At 40.9% G+C, this 18,347-nt stretch overlaps 1 long non-coding RNA gene across 1 annotated transcript; it reads left to right on the top strand.

The window, feature by feature from the left end:
• Window positions 1-2,690: 2,690 nt before the first annotated feature.
• Window positions 2,691-3,084, top strand: LOC121993989. The gene is made up of 3 exons (XR_006115523.1): window positions 2,691-2,772; window positions 2,849-2,956; window positions 3,065-3,084. It is a non-coding gene; the product is annotated as an uncharacterized LOC121993989 (long non-coding RNA).
• Window positions 3,085-18,347: the final 15,263 nt, after the last annotated feature.

Below are 18,347 nucleotides of genomic sequence, written 5' to 3'. Positions count from 1 at the left end.
TTCTTTTTCTATATCAGTGGGGTTTTTTATTTGTACTTAGTTCTGCTAGCTTTGTTTCAGCATTAGCAACATGTGACTCTACTTCCTTTATAAGGAAGTCATTTTCTGTCTTTGATTTCTGTAGAGAATTACTGTACTACTAAATCTCATTTAGTGCATGGATAATACAAAACACTCAATGATGAGAATGCCTTAAACTTAATGAATGTGTGTGTTGTTTCAATGCTAGAACATTTTCTAGAAATTGTGTTTGCTTATGGTGTCAATGATGAATATAGGTACTAATCAGTTTATTGTATTCCCAATTGTGTTTTATAGCTGACATATGATGTTCCCCCAAGTTGGAAGAAGGGATGTTTGAATTCAGCAAGTAATAAGTGGCATCAGTTTAAATCCCATCTCACTCAGACATTCATTTCGAAGAAGCTTGACAAACTTGAAGATTTGGATGAACCACCTAGTGGCTATGGTCTTGCAAGAGATGATTGGATTTCTTTTGTCATGACTCGCATGTCTGACGAGTTTATTGTAAGTTTAGTCTTTTGTTCTATCAAAATAAGTAGATATTAAGGTAAATGATGAATTAGTAAATTTGATATGTGGAATGTTTCACTTGACTAGAAACTAAGTGAACAACAGAAGGAGAAAAGAAAGAAGAACATATACCCCCATCGCCTTGCTCGTAAAGAATATGCACGATATGCTGAAGAAATAATAAGTATATTTTTCTTATAAAATTCGTATAACGTTTTTTTTAGCATTTAATAATCATTCTTATTTAACATATATCATTCAATTATTCTTGTTCTTAGGCAAATGAATTATGTGACGATGATGAAATCAATAGAGCTATTATTTGGAAGAAAGGAAGGGTTAATAAAGAAGGGAAATTTGATGCCCAAGAGTTGAAACAAACAATAGACAAGATTGTGAGAAGCTATGAGTAAAAATCAATTATTGTATTTCAATAAAACCTTTTAAAGTAATTTTTTTTATTTGGATGACAGGATGATTATATACAACAGAAGTGTGAGAGTACACTCGAAATTAATGGGACAAAAGAAGATATTCTTACCAAAGCACTCAATTCAAGAGAACATAGTGCACGTGTGAGGGCTGTTGGAGGTCATATCACTCCAACATTGTTCTTTAATGTTAGTAGATGGAAGACTGACGATGTTGATAGAGAGCTAATGACTGAGCAAAAGAGAGAGTTGGTGGAGGCTACAAAATTAATTCAAGAACAAGATACACGCATTCAAAAACTTGAAGCAATTGTTTACAAAAAGGGTGCATGGGGCAGTGACATTGATGACAAAGGAAGTTGCTCGGTAAAGTTACCTCAACAAAATGACAATAAACTAAACATCGATAAGACTTTCCCCAGTTATGAAGAGTTCATTGATGTCAAAATGCAAGTTGTGGATAAAGAAGTTGCTTTACAGGTATATAAGTTGTGGTTATATTTATTATTAAAATAAAGAGTTAGTATAATTCAATGACACAACTATTTATCTTTTAGGGTAAATCAGTTATTTTGACATTGGATTCTAGCACAGACATTGTTGCATATGGAACAGTTGTTGAGGTCAATGGAGTTAATCACTCTCTCCATGGTGTTCCGTTACCCAAGAATTGTATGCGTGTATCCATCGATGAAGCAATGCAAAAATCAGCATATTTGCCAGTTCCGATTCCCAATGAATGTGAAACTATTGGTGATGCTGTTGGAACCCATGTGGCTTGGCCAAAACACCTGCTAATGCTACGAAAAAATGTACATCTAAGATAATATTTCAAAGTAAATATCTGTGAAACTATTTAGTATTGCATCTATCTAAAAAGTTTACAATTACAATTATTAGAAGCGTCAAATGAAGAAAACGACTCATGTAGAAAATAACCAGACTTTGTCATCAAGTGTGCCAAGATCATTGTGCATGGTGTATTGTTATTGTAAGTGTGCTCTTGAGAATGGAAGGAAATTGTCAATTTTTTCAGATCATGAGGTATTTCAAGATGATTATGAACTGAACTTGCATCTTGAGGACATTAGTTCTTTGTATCACTTGGAGCCAATTTCAGGAAATTGTGTGGTTGTTTACATATGGTAAGTCTTCGAATTACCTTAAACTTTGTTTGTTCTTTTTTTAATTTAGTATATAAGAAGCACATACTTTATTAGTTCAGTATTTAATATCTAATGTAGTTCTAATTTATTTGAAATGGCAGGCATCTTTATAAAAAATTGGTAAATGAAAGTAAGATTGATAAATTCATATTTGTAAATCCGCACAGCATCCCAAACTTTCAAAAAACCACACAAGACAAAATAGGTAAAACTGAACGGTTGAACCAGAGGGCGAGTTTTTTAGCAGATTGGATGAGTGGTGCATCAATTAATCAATTAGTTTTGGTGCCAACTTGCAATGGGTAATGAACATCTTTAATATCATTTTCAATTGACTATTTTAGTGAATTGTATGCACTAATTTTGTATTTGTGTGTAGTGTCCATTGGAATTTGACTGTCATTAAACCTCATAAGGAGATTGTTTACTTGTTGGATTCTTTAAGTCATCGCATTCGTGATGAAGATTGAAAATATGTTGTGGAAATGTGAGTTTATATATGCTTTTTATTATGTATTTAATTTAGTCATAAAACACTTATATATCAACTATGTTGAATGTATATATGAAGGGCGCTAAGATTGTTTAATTCGAACAATGGAAGGAAAGGAAGAAAGCATGTACAATGGGAAGTAATCAAGGTATGGGTACTTCTATTTCAATCAATCAAGGTATGTGTATATTTATCATTAACAATATGAATTGCCTTTAACGTAGGCTCCTAGGCAGCCAGATGTGAAACAATGAGGTTATTACGTGATGAGATTTATGAGACAAATTACTGAAGAAATTGCAATGATCGAGGGGGATACACTACCATCGATAGTAATATTATCTTTATCTTCTCAAATAATTAGAAGTTATTTAGTTATTATTTTTTCCAATTAATTATATTTTGTTCTTTAAGATCATATAATTTATGTGTGTTCACAGTTCACAAAAGCGGAGTACTCTCAAGAAGAAATTGATGAAGTGTGCTCTTAGATAGCTGAATGCATACAAGATCATATTTATGAATAGGTATATACATGAGTTCATCTTATTGCATTTGACACTGATAATATTCAGTTAAATTGAAACAAATTGGCAATGTTTCAACATAGGAAACCAACCTCTAATTTTTAGGATCTACTAAATGAAAATACTGTATGAGAAGTTTAATTTAGAGTATATCACAATGAATAAAGTAACAAACCTTGTTAGCCAGTTTTTGTTATATACTTTGCAAACTCTAAAGCTCTATATTACTGGAGACTAGCTAGACTTGTTGTTGTTGAATTGGATTAAAATCATGTGATTTTTATTTTCAAAGGAAGTAAAAGGGTGTTTAGAAGATGCACAAGTAGAGAAGATTTGATCCAACAAAATAATATACTTTGACATATATATGTGTGATATATTGTTATGGGTACTATTTAGTTTTGTAAACTTTGGTGATGTTTGGATGTTGATGTTTGGTACTTTAATGATGTTTGGATGATGATGTTTGGATTGTAGGTTCTTGATCAATGATATTTTGTAGATAACTTGAACTGAAAGTGAGGTATGCAGTAATTTTAGTTTGTGCCTAGAAAGAAGTATTGTTATCATATTCAATTGTGTACAGCATCTTTGTCATCATCATCTTTATGCCATTTACTCCTGGGAAATGACTTAACTTGCAATCATATGCTATTTACCTCAGGGAAAAGATAATGACCCCGTACCCAGAAAGGAGAAGAAAAGAGAAGCTAGGAGGGAGGAGAAACCAGAAAAGGCTGCAGTTCTCGATATGGTGTTTAGAAGATTCACAGGCTGTTTAGAAGATGCACAGGTAGAGAAGATTTGATCCAACAAAACAAGATATTTTGGACTTTATATATATGTGTGATATATTGTTATGGGTACTATTAAGTTTTGTAAACTTTTGTGATGTTTGAATGTTGATGATTGGTACTTTAATGATGTTTGGTACTTTAATGAAATTTGCACTGGATGATTATGTTTGGATTGTAGGTTTTCTATCAATGAAATTTGCACTGGATGATGATGTTTTTTATAAATCGTTGAGTAGGAAAAGATTAATAAGTTTTTTATTTATTGTCAAAATGTTGTATATTGTACCCAAAGACATCAGTTTAAATATGTCAAACTGTTGTCAATAGAGTTAAAAGATAACGGTGAAAAATCATTGTCAAACTGATGTTAAATAACATTGTTCGCTAAAAAGACAATGGTTTTTAACCGTTGTCATTGGCAAAAAAGACAACAGTTTTTAGCCGTTGTCGTAGACAGTTCAAAACTGTTGTTGAAGAGCCTATTATTAAAGGCATACGCTCAAAGACAACGGTGAACAACTGTTGTCGTTGAATGAAAAGACAACGATTTTTTACCGTTGTAAAACTGTCTTCAAAGACAACGGTTAAAAACTGTTGTCTTTGGGCATCCTCTTTAACAACACGGCATTTAACAACAATCCGAAAGGGGCTATGACAACGGTGAAAAACAGTTGTTGTTAGGCTTTTTTCTTGTAGTGGTGTGTCAAAAAGGCAAAACCAAACCTTATTGGACATGGATAGGTTATGATGAATCATGCAAGTCTTCTCAAATCCTTTAGGGGTTACACACTCTAGACAACAATTTACATGCTAAATAGAGTTCTAACTTGGGCAATCCCTACTACTCCATTTATGAAATGAACAAGTAAAAAACCTTATATCTTATTTAAAGATATGGCGTTGCTTGCTTATGTAAAGAGGACTATATCAAATAAGCTAGACGATAAGTCTGATAAGTATATATTTATTGGTCACCCTAAGAAAACTAGGGGTTACCAATTCTATCATCCATTGGGACAAAGGTGTTTGTTTCAAGGCATGCTGTATTTCTAGAGAAATAGTTTCTCTTTTAGAAAACTGTAATGCCCGAAAATTCTCAAAATAAATTTTAGAAATATTCTGTTATTTTTATGGAATTTTAGAATATTTTTATGGAATTTTTGGAGTAGCAGAAGTAGCAAAATTAAATAAAAACGTAAAATAGCCTAAGCGAGAATTGAACCCGAGACCTATGGACCCTATGACTTATAGAGTGATTCTAGTAACCAAGGAGCCCCAGCAGGGGTGTGCTGAAAGAAGAGGAGAACAATTATATTTAAGGTTTAGTTGGGGTGTATTAATCACTTAATATAAATAGGAAATTTAAGTGGGGATTATTATTTTGGAACGACACTTTTCCCTCACCCTCACCGTCGACCCCTCTCCCTCTCCCGCACTCTCTCGGCGCACAAAGCCCAAGAAGCCTAGGGTTCCATCCCTAAGGTCGTAGGAGCACCTTCCGGCGACGTCTCCGATACGAGGACGCTCCCCTCCGCGAGAAGGAAGCGTAGACGTAAGAGGATCGCCGAAACGATCTTCGTCTCCGGAAACCTAGCGATCGGATTTGTAAGAAAACTAGCATAGGATGTAAGTAACCCCTCACCTGCAGTATAAGTAGTTAATCGTATGCTTTCATGGTCCTTGTTCGCTTTTATGATCTTAGCGTAGCCATATGCAGAATTAGAGCACACCAAGTGCTCGATAAAATGCCTAGTACAGTTATATGTTATAGGAGGCATTTTAATAGCTCAGTTAAATGCCATAGAAGCATTTTAAATAGCATACTTAGTCTTTCTTCAGTATATATGGGACTACGGTCCAATGGGTGGGCTCTCATAGTCGCCTCTAGGTTCAGATAACCTAACTCTAGGTTCAGATAACCTAGTAAAAGCAAGATAAGATAAATCAGTTTATAAACAGTATTTTACTTTTATCAGTGACAATGTACTGGACTCTCAGTTGTCCTTGAGTTGGGCTCCCATAGTCATCCCTAGGTTTAGATAACCTTGTAACCCTACTAGATTCGGGACTTGCTACCTCGGGCCTAGTTAGGGATGCGTGCATAGCAAGTACAGTTGTCGGGCCCATCAGCAGCATGTTTATTATTTTTATCTATTTATATAAATAGTTTTCAAACTTCACAAACCAGATATGTGAATACAACTCAGATTCAGTTTAGTTTTCTTATTGATATAGTAAATAGCTTTATGTTCAGAGCTTGATTGGCATGACTTATATGTTCATATGCCATGTTTTATCATTTTCAGTATGATCATCAGCATGTATTTCATTAGCATCTTTTAAAAGCATGATTTCTTCATTAGCACCTGAAGATAGTACTGCAGACCCTTCAGCAGAACCAGCTAAACGCTAAGTTCACGAAATGTGAATTATGGCTCGATTAGGTATCCTTTCTGGGTCACATCATCTCTAAAGATGGTATCATGGTAGACCCCAGTAAGATAGAGGTTGTAAGTAACTGGAAAAGACCTAAGAGCGCCAGTGAAATCAGAAGCTTTCTAGGATTAGCAGGCTATTACAGAAAGTTTGTAGAGGATTTCTCCAGGATAGCCTCCCCACTGACAGCTCTCACCAAGAAGAACAGAAAGTTTAAGTGGACAGAGGACTGTGAGAACAGATTCATCGAGCTAAAAAGAAGGTTGACTAGTGCTCCCATTCTGACTCTGCCAGAAAACACAGACAGCTTTGACATTTACAGTGACGCCTCTAAATTGGGCCTAAGAGCAGTACTGATGCAAAATGGCAGGGTGATCGCCTATGCCTCCAGACATCTCAAGGACTATGAGAGGAACTACCCTACTCATGACCTTGAGCTTGCAGCAGTTGTCTTCGCCCTCAAAATTTGGAGACATTACTTGTATGGAGCTCAGTGTATAGTGTATACGGATCATCAAAGTCTGAAGTACTTCTTCACTCAGAAGGATCTGAATATGCGATAGCGCAGATGGCTCGAGCTGGTCAAAAACTACGACATAGACATCCTCTACCTTCCAAGAAAGGCTAATAAGGTGGTAGACGCACTTAGCAGGAAGTCCAGTGCCACCTTACTATCCCTAGCAGCCATGTCACTGCCCCTACAAAAGGAGATTACAGATTTTGATCTCGAGCTTATAGTTGGGCAACTCTCTACTATGACATTAGCATCTACCCTACTTGGTGACATCCAGACAGCTCAGGATCAGGACCCTAAAATTCAGAAAATCAAGCAAGGGTTAGCAGAATCAGAAAGTGGAGAGTTCAGAGTGTCTGATAGTGGGGTACTGTATTTTGGTGACAGACTACGTGTTCCGGATCAGGAGGAACTACAGTGGAAGATCCTAGACGAGGCTCACAGGACTCCTTATGCGATGCATCCTGGCTCCACCAAGATGTACCAAGACATAAAGAGACGTTTTTGGTGGCCTAGAATGAAGAGAGACATCGCTAGATATGTTAGTACCTGTCTGACCTGTCAGAGGGTCAAGGCAGAACACCAGAGACCAGGAGTAGTTCTGCAGCCTATTCAAATCCCAAAATGGAAGTGGGAAGATATTTCCATGGATTTCATAGTGGAACTACCTAGAATCACGAATGGTTTTGATGCCATCTGGGTAATAGTCGACAGATTGACTAAGTCAGCCCACTTCTTAGCTATCAGGATATCCTACTCCATGGAGCAGCTAGCTCAGTTGTATCTCAAGGAGATTATCAGACTGCATGGAGTCCCACGGACCATCATTTCAGACAGAGATAGTAGATTCATGTCACACTTCTGGGAGTGTGTACAGTCAGCATTGAGCACTAGGTTAAAGTTTAGCACAACTTTCCATCCTCAGACAGATGGTCAGACGGAGCGAGTAAATCAGGTACTCGAAGACATGCTCCGAGCGTGTGCCCTAGACTTCAAGGGAAGTTGGTGCAAATATCTGTGTTTAGTAGAATTTGCATACAACAACAACTATCAGGCCACTATCGGCATGGCACCCTACGAGGCTCTCTACGGGTGGAGGTGTAGATCTCCAATCTGCTGGTATGAAAGTGGTGAACAGAAAGAACTAGAACTTTAGACAGATCTAGTGGCAGATACCACAGCTGCTATATAACAGATCCGCCAGAGGATAGAGACAGTTCAGAGCCGCCAGAAAAGCTATGCTGATACACGGTGTCGACCCTTAGAGTTTTCAGTTAGGGATACAGTATTCCTCCGAGTGGCTCCCATGAAGGGAGTAATGTGTTTTGGGAAGAAGGGCAAGTTAAGTCCCAGATACGTGGGACCATACCTTATCACCAAAAGAGTTGGTAAGGTAGCATATGAGCTAGAGCTACCCCAGGAGATGTCAGCTATTCATAACGTATTTCATGTCTCAATGCTGAAGAAACATATCCCAGATGCCACCCAGGTGATTGAGCCCCAGTCGGTACAAGTCCGCGAAGACCTCAGCTATGACAATCGGCCTATTCAGATAGTAGACCGAGCAGTTAAGACATTGCGGAATAAGGAGGTACCATTAGTAAAAGTCATATGGCAAAATCACACATCAGAAGAGGCAACTTGGGAGACAGAAGCTAGTATGAGGCAGAAGTACCCAAAGTTATTCTAAGTTCGAGGATGCACTTTTTATAAGGTATGGGGGATTGTAACGCCTGAAAATTCTCAAAATAAATTTTAGAAATATTCTATTATTTTTCTGGAATTTTAGAATATTTTTATGAAATTTTTGGAGTAGCAGAAGTAGCAAAATTAAATAAAAATGTAAAATAGCTTAAGCGGGAATTGAACCCAAGACCTATGGGCCCTATGACTTATAGAGTGATTTTAGTAACCAAGGGGCCCCAGCAGGGGTGTGCTAAAAGAAGAGGAGAACAATTATATTTAAGGTTTAGTTGGGGTGTATTAATCACTTAATATAAATAGGAAATTTAAGTGGGGATTATTATTTTGGAACGACACTTTTCCCTCACCCTCACCGCCGACCCCTCTCCCTCTCCCACACTCTCTCGGTGCATAAAGCCCAAGAAGCCTAGGGTTCCATCCCTAAGGTCGTAGGAGCACCTCCCGGCGACGTCTCCGATACGAGGACGCTCCCCTCCGCGAGAAGGAAGCGTAGACGTAAGAGGATCGCCGAAACGATCTTCGTCTCCGGAAACCTAGCGATCGGATTTGTAAGAAAACTAGCGTAGGATGTAAGTAACCCCTCACCTGCAGTATAAGTAGTTAATCGTATGCTTTCATGGTCCTTGTTCGCTTTTATGATCTTAGCGTAGCCATATGCAGAATTAGAGCACACCAAGTGCTCGATAAAATGCCTAGTACAGTTATATGTTATAGGAGGCATTTTAATAGCTCAGTTAAATGCCATAGAAGCATTTTAAATAGCATACTTAGTCTTTCTTCAGTATATATGGGACTACGGTCCAATGGGTGGGCTCTCATAGTCGCCTCTAGGTTCAGATAACCTAGCTCTAGGTTCAGATAACCTAGTAAAAGCAAGATAAGATAAATCAGTTTATAAACAGTATTTTACTTTTATCAGTGGCACTATATTGGACTCTCAATTGTCCTTGGGTTAGGCTCCCATAGTCGTCCCTAGGTTTAGATAACCTAGTAACCCTTCTAGATTCGGGACTTCCTACCTCGGGCCTAGTTAGGGATGCGCGCATAGCAAGTACAGTTGCCGGGCCCATTAGCAGCATGTTTATTATTTTTATCTATTTATATAAATAGTTTTCAAACTTCACAAACCAGATATGTTAATACAACTCAGCTTCAGTTTAGTTTTCTTATTGATATAGCAAATAACTTTATGTTCAGTTCTTGATTGTCATGACTTATATGTTCATATGCCATGTTTTTAGCATTTTCAGTATGATCATCAGCATGTATTTCATTAGCATCTTTTAAAAGTATGATTTCTTCGAATGCATGTTTTTGTGAGGCAGATGGTTATTACTAAGCTTCCAAGCTTATAGTTTCATTTTCCTTGTACTGTAGATAAAGGTAAAGGGAAGATGGATTAGCGGAGGCTGGAGGGCAATGCGATCAGATGTGTGTGAGAAGGAACTTGGAATAAAAATTCTTGGAGACTAGCAAGTCTAAAGACTTAATATTTCTTATAGTGTTACTTTTCCGCACTTTCAGATGTTAAATGTCTTGAACTATGAAAGTATGCATTAAGTTATGCTTAGATTATTAATTGTCCTGATATTAGCTAGCTAACCATGAGTAATGACATGCTTAGTAGTGGTATTATGCTTTTAGTTGATTTCTGAAAGTCCTGTACGAGAATGGGTGGGATTTCTGCAGAAATCAGAAACCCCAATCGATCAGCCGATTGATTGAGGAGTTCTCAGTCGATCAGCCGATCGATTGAAAGAAATCCCCGCGTACAGAACGCTATGGAATCGATCAGCCGATCTATTGGGAAGTGATCTGCCGCATACAGAAAGTTGATGAATTGTTCAGCTGATTGATCGGCCATGGATCGATCAGCCGATCGATCGGGAATTTTACTTCCGCGAACAGAGAGACTCTGAATTGATCATCCGATCGATTAGCCAAGCTGGATCGATTAGCCGATCGATCCAGAATTGACTTCCGTGCACAGTAGCACGTCGAATTGATCAGTGGATCGATCAAATAACTCCAATCGATCAGTCGATCGATTGGAATGTCTGATTTTAGTTAGAAGTGTCTAATTTCAGCTTGTTGACCAAATAGAAAGTTCAGGTTCCCTTCTTTAGCATATGTACAGCTTTAGAAGTGCATTCTGAATATAAATTTCAGATTTTATAGCAAGAAGCAGAGAGTTTTACTTAGTTCAGTTTTTCGCACAGAATAGTTTAGCATAATGTAACCCCCGGTCTCACAGCCTAGACAGTAGGAGGCGGGGCGTTACAAAAATAGTGAGAGTAAAATTGAACTAAGAGTAGTTTAAGTGACTCTAATAGATACAGAAGAGATGCCTAATCATGCACCACAGTTGATTACTCATTTGGATGAGATAATAGCTGAACCTATTGATACACCACCTCTTTGTAGATCTAGTAGGACACGTCTAATTTCCAAGAGATATAGATATCTCATAAGTGAATCAAGAGACGTGTTACTCATTGAGGATGAGAAATCTACTGATTACTAAGAAGTTCTGAATAGTTCAGAAAGGGTCTCATGGTTTGAAACCATGAAATCAGAAATGGATTCCATGTATGAAAACAAAGTTTGGAACTTGGTAGACCCACCCGAAGGTATAGTACCTATTGGGTGCAAGGGGATTTTCAAGAAAAAAATCAACATGGATGGGAGTTTGATTTCTCATAATATCCAAATGAACCCTTTGTGTACATGAAGGTTAGTGGGAGTGCGGTCATGTTCCTAGTGTTATATGTTGATGACATATTACTTATAGGAAATGATGTGTCCATTCTAAAGTTAGTTAAAGTTTAGTTATCCAAAACATTCTCCATGAAAGACATGAACGAAACAACCTATATTCTAGGGATTAATATCTATAGAGATAGATCGAAAAGGTTGCTTAATCTTTCATAGTCTACATACATCTATAAAGTGCTAAAATAGTTTAGCATGGAAGTGTAAAGCCCGAAAATTTTCAAAACTGTTTTAGAAATATAGTATGATTTTTCTGGAATTTTTAGATATTTTTCCAGAATTTTCCGAGTAGCGGAAGTAACAAAAATAATTAGAACCGCAAAATAGCTTAGGCGGGAATCGAACCCGAGACCTATGGTTTTGGGATAATGTCAGTAACCGGTTGAACCCAGCAGGGCCGTGCTGAAAGGAAAGGGAATCAGGTACATTTATAGTTGGGTGGGCCGAATTAATCACTTGATTTAAATAGGAAGATTAATAGGGTGAAGAGTTATTTGGTTTTATTTTCACCGTGACCTATTCCTCTTCCAAAACTTCACCGCCGCCCACACCTCCTCTTCCTCCTCTCTCGGCGCCCAAGCCCAAGGACCATCGGGTCATCTTCCGGCGACGACTCCAACACGAAAGAGGTTCTTCTCCGCGAGAGGAACGCGAAGACGTGATCGGATCGTCGAGGAGGTCATCTCCACCGAAATTCTAGCGAAAGGAATTGTAAGAAAATTAGCGTACGAGGTAAGAAACCCCTCACCTGCAGTATAATAGCTCCGGTTGGTTTCCTATGCATTAGTTTTAGCTATATGCAGGTTTTTCCGGCACATAGGGTATGTTAAACCCTCCTCGAGGATTTAGGGATCTAGTTGAACACCTCTGGACGGGCCGGACACGTTGTTCTCCTTTAGTTGGAGATTCTAGACGTTGTCGGGTGCCTAGAGGTGATCTCCCTATTAGAGGAGAGAGTTGAAGCACACCAAGTGTTCGGTAAAATGTTAGTGTAGCTAAATACCACCTCGGTTATGTTTAATAGCTCAATTAAATGCATTAGAGGCATTTAAACCAGCACATTAGTTTAGTTCAGTTTTATGGGACTACGGTCCAATGGGTGGCTCCCACGCTTCTAGGTTCAGATAACCTAGCTCTAGGTTCGGATAACCTAGAAACAGTTATTTAGCTATATGCAGTATTTTATTTTCAGTGGCACTGTATCGATTAGATATCCATTGGGTTGGACTCCCACAGTCCTAGGTTCAGATAGCCTAGACAACCCTGCTAAATTCGGGACTTGCAACCCCGGTCTAGTAGGGATGCGTGCATACAAATACAGTTGCCAGGGCCCAACAACATGTTTAGTATTTTCACTTATTACGTATTAAATTTCAAACTCAAAATCAGTTATGCTAGTTGAGTTTGTTTCCATTCTGATCTAGCTTCATTAGTTTAGCCTATATTCGGTTCAGTGTTCTTTTGGTTGCTTTGCCATGATTCAGTGCTTATGCCATGCTTATATGTTATGCCTTATGATTTCAGTATACCATGTCTTAGTAAGTTCAGTGCATATTTTCAAATAGCATGATTTAAAAGCATCTTGCATCGAATGCATGATTTTGTGAGGTAGATGGTTTCTTACTAAGCTTTAAGCTTACAGATTCTATTTTTCCTTATACTGCAGATAAAGGTAAAGGAAAGATGGACTAGCGGAGGCTGGAGGTCAATGCATTGATAAGGATGTGTGTGGATGGAACCTGGAAGAAGATCTTAGGGAACCTTAGCAAGCGTTATTTCAAACATTAGAACTTTTCAGTGTTTCTTTTTATCATCTTGCACTTTAGTATGTTATTCATTACGAATTAGTTAACCATGCACTTTATTATGCTTAGAACACCTCCTTTATGTTGTTAGAATGTTAGTTGTTGTCATTAGAGTGTTTCTTAGTCATTTTAGTACTTGTAATGTGGTTGAGGCACGAAACAGTGCTGAAATCAGACATTTGGCCGAAGCTTGAATCGATCACCGATCGATTCGAGGGTTTCAATCGATCACCGATCGATTGGGCATCGCCAATCGATCTGGATCGATCACCGATCGATCCAAATTTCGTCCCGGCCACAGAGCACTGGATCGATCATCGGATCGATTGATCAACCCGGATCGATCACCGATCGATCAAATTATCGCCCCGACCACGAGTAGCATGCTAGATCGATCGGATCGATCCAACTTATGTCCCGCATACGGTTGCTACCGGATCGATCATCGGATCGATCCGACTATTCCAATCGATCCGTGGATCGATTGGGAGGTCTGGTATCAGCATGGAAGTGTCTAAGTCCAGTTCCTTGGCCATGGGGAAGGTAAGACATGTTATGAGTAGTTAGTTACCTTCCTTAGCATGTATAGAACCAAGAAATGTCAGTGTTTTAGTAAAATTTTAATTGGTACAGCTTCCGCATCTAGACTTACTAAATGGTCAGGGAATAGTTTAGCACAGCATAATGTGACGATCAGCCTTACAGCCTAGTGGTAGAAGGTGGGTCGTTACAGAGTGGTATCAGAGCAGTGTTCCATATTTCCTACACACACATCAGCATTGTACCTGCAGCTTCCAAGTAAGAACACCTCTACTTTATTTATGCTTCTTGTTTATTATTACAGCTCATGTTTATATACCTACTGCTTGTTAGCATGTGATAGTTTAAATATGATATCAGTAGTTAGATAACCGTGATAGTGTTAGTTATACCTATGTTCTCTATGTCTTTAGAAATGGCACGAGGGCCCAGAAGGGCACTAGCTCGAGCCCCGAAGAGGCGGGCGGTTCGGTGCCTCCTCCGACTTACAAAGACCGGTGGCTCGATTCTGAGCGAACAAAGACAGAAATAGCCACCTTAAAGGCTAATCGCAGATACCCCCCGTCACCCCGGGAACCGAACCCGCGACTCAAGTCTTAGAGGTTCCACCTCAACTGCAGGCGCCAACACCAAGACCAAAGACCAAGACCAGAGTGGCCCCAGTGAGCCAAGAAAGGAAGCCTATCCGATCCAGTGGCAGAGAGTCATGCCCTCAGGCGCTAGTGAACCATGGGGTGCACAAGCCCGGTTCAAAACGAGAGCACGATGGAGCTCGGACCGGCCGTAACACGAGAAGGTGAAGTGTGCCTCCTTACGCGACGGAGACGCACGCATGTGGTGGAAAGAATCGAACAAGCGCCCGGGAACGGATGACATGGGCGACTTGAGAAGGAGTTCTTCGAGAATTCTTTCATATGGTTACAAACCGCCACTATGACGAGTTCATCGAGTTTCGCCAGGCAACCTATCGCTTGAGGAAGCCGTGAAGAAATTCAACAGTTTGGCTCGTCTATGCCCAGAGCTAGTCAGTACAGAAAGGATCAGGTTGATGCTCAAGATGCCGAGGCCGAGATAGCGAGTGAACGTGGTCGGTGGCATGCATAGCCACAAACCACGAGAGGAGTTAGTGAGCGGTGCCTTGACCACGAGCATTACGAGCAGCATGAAGCGGCGAGGCAAGCCTCCTCGAGTCCAAGGGCCAAGGAACTCACACTCAAAACAGAAGGCCACACTCTAATGCGAAGGGAACCCAACAAGAAGCGTAAATCGTGGAGTGACTCAAAAGGAGGACCATCTAGCAAGCGTCCTAGTTATCCAAAGTGTGCCACTTGTGGGAAATTCCACCCAGGGTTTGTCGCAAGGGCACACGAGGATGCTTGAATGTGGACAAGAAGGGCACATGGCCAGGCAGTGCCGAACAAGACCGGCCTTCCTCACCCACAGCAGATCCAGATGCACGCCGGTCGGCTCGATTACATCGATGCAGGCCGCCTAGAAGGTCCACTTATCACGGGCCGATTAGAAGCCCCTCCAGCTATGGCGAACGCGAGGATCTACTCACTCACTAGAGAGGACGAGCAAATGCCTCGGCAGTCGTCACAGTCGATTAGCATTTTCAAGAGAGCTACTGTTCTATTTGACATCGGGCAACCCATTCATATAGCCGTGGTGTTCTCGAGAAATTAGAAATACCCCGAGGTACTCGGTGGTCGTTTACGGCACTACCTTCAGGAGAGGTCATGGCATCCACGCATCGGCTCGAGCGGTGGCAGGTCATTATAGCGCATGGAACTCTTCCGTGATCCGATCCTGCGAAATGATCGACACGACGTCATCCTGGATGGACTTTCGATCAAATCGGCTTCCATAGAGTGCCGTAAACAAAATCGAACCCGAGGCAGAAGCACAGTTCGAGTACATCGGAGAACCAAAGAGAAAAGCGAAAAAATTTCTCTCAGTATGAAGGCGTTGATGGATTCGGGATGTGCGGTACCTAGCACATGTAGTCACTACCAGCCAGGACGAGGACCAACAGCTAGCAGAGGTACGAGTTGTATGTGACTACCCAGCAGTCTTCCCTGAAGAGTTACCAGGCCTAGCACCAGTCAGGGAGATTGAATTTGAGATAGAACTCTTCCTCGGCACCAATCCTATTTCCAAAGCGCCCTACCGCATGGCTCCAGCAGAACTGAAGGAACTTCATGAGCAGCTACAGGAGCTACTTGACAAGGGCTTCATACGCCCTAGTCACTCACCATGGGGAGCGCCTGTGCTATTCGTGAAGAAGAAGGATGGAAGCATGCGGCTATGTATAGACTACAGAGCACTGAATCAGGTCACGATCAAGAACAGGTATCCTCTTCCCAGAATAGATGACCTTTTCGACCAGTTAAAGGGAGCAGCAGTGTTCTCAAAAATTGACCTCGGATCAGGATATCACCAAGTCAGAGTCAAGGAGGGTGATATACCGAAGACAGCATTCAGGACCAGATACGGACATTACGAGTTCGTCGCCATGCCTTTTGGCGTGACAAATGCTCCAGCTACATTCATGGATCTCATGAACAGGGTGTTCAGGGAGTACTTAGATAAGTTTGTTATTGTGTTTATCGATGACATTCTTATCTACTCAGGAACTCAGGAAGAACACTCAGAGCACCTGAAACTAGTATTGCAGACCCTTCAGCAGAACCAGCTATACGCCAAGTTCACGAAATGTGAGTTTTGGCTAAATCAGGTGTCCTTCCTGGGTCACGTCATCTCAAAGGATGGTATTATGGTAGATCCCAGCAAGATAGAAGCAGTAAGTAACTGGAGGAGACCTAAGAATGCCAGCGAGATCAGGAGCTTTCTGGGATTAGCAGGATATTACAGAAAGTTTGTAGAGGACTTCTCCAGATAGCCTCCCACCAGCGATGCTCTCAGAAGAACAAGAAATTTCAAGGATGGGAGGATCGAAGAATTGTAACTCAAGAGGAGATTGACTAGTGCACCTATTCGACACGCGAAAATACGACACCTGATATATATAGTGACGCCTAAATTGGGATTAGAGCGGTCTTGATGCAAGATGGCAAGGTAATCGCCTATGCCTCCAGATAACTCAAGGATTATGAGAAGAACTACCCACTCATGATCTTGACAGCAGATGTGTTCGCCTCAAAATTTGGAGACATTATTTGTATGGAGCTCAGGCAGAGTGTATACAGATCATCGGAGTCTGAAGTACTTCTTCACTCGGAAGGATCTGAATATGCGACAGCAGTGGCTAGAGCTAGTCAAAGATTATGACATAGACATCCTCTACCACCCTGGGAAAGCCAATAGGGTAGCAGATGCACTTAGCAGAAAATCCAGCGCTACCTTATTATCTCTAGCACCATGTCACCACCCCTACAAGGAGATCACGGATTTTGGTCTCGAACTCATCGTCGGACAGCTCTCTACTATGACCTTAGAGTCTACCTTGCTTGGTGATATTCAGTCAGCTCCTGAAATTCATAAAATCAAGCAAGGGCTAGCAGAATCGAAAGTAGAGAATTCAGAGTGTCCGATAGCGGGTGTTGTATTTTGGTGATAGACTCTGTGTCCCGGATCGGGAGGAGCTACGGAGCCAGATTTTAGATGAGGCTCACAGACTCCTTATGCGATGCATCCAAGCTCCACCAAAATGTATCAAGACCAGAAGAAACGTTTGGTGGCCCGGATGAAGCGAGACATCGCCAGATATGTTAGCATCCGCCTCACTGTCAGAGGGTCAAGGCGGAACATCAGCGACCAGGAGGAGGCACCTATTCAGATTCCGAATGGAAGTGGGAGGATATCTCGATGGACTTCATAGTGGGGCTACCCGAACCACAAATGGTTTTGATGCCATCCGGGTAATAGTCGACAGGTTAACTAAATCAGCCCACTTTTAGCTATCAAGATATCCTACTCCATGGAGAAGCTAGCTCAGTTGTATCTTCAGGAGATCGTCACTACATGGAGTCCCACGAACCATCATTTCGCATGAGAGGCTGATTCACATCACACTTCCGGGAGTGTGTACAACAAGATTGGGCACCAAATTGAAATTCAAGATGACCTTCCATCCTCGACATGATGGTCGACGGAGCGAGTAAACAGTATCAAGATATGCCCGAGCGCAGCCCTAGACTTCAAGGAAGTTGGTGCAAATATCCGAGCTTAGCGGAATTTGCATACAACGCAGTTATCGTGCCACTATCGGCATGGCACCTTATGAGGCACTCTATGGGCGGAGGTGCGATCACCAACTTGGTATGAGAGTGGTGAAAGGAGCTAGCGCTTGATGATCTAGTGGCGATACCACACCATCCAGATTCGCAGGAGGATAGAGACGACAGAGCAGAAAAGCTATCCGATACACGACGCAGACCCCTAGAGTTTCAGTTGGGATACAGTTTTCCTCGAGTAGCTCCCATGAAGGAGTCATGCGTTTTGGGAAGACGGGCAACCTAGCTCCCAGATATGTGGGACCATACCCTATCACGAAGAGAGTGGGCAAGGTAGCATATGAGCTAGAGCTACCTCAGGAGATGTCAGCTGTCCACAACGTATTTCATGTCTCCATGCTGAAGAAGCATATCCCAGACGCCACCCAGGTG

The sequence above is a fragment of the Zingiber officinale genome, chromosome 6A (assembly GCF_018446385.1).
Source record: "Zingiber officinale cultivar Zhangliang chromosome 6A, Zo_v1.1, whole genome shotgun sequence".
Taxonomy (NCBI): Eukaryota; Viridiplantae; Streptophyta; class Magnoliopsida; order Zingiberales; family Zingiberaceae; genus Zingiber; species Zingiber officinale.
Note: the sequence above shows the minus strand (reverse complement) of the source record. Positions and strands in the feature narration are given on the sequence as shown.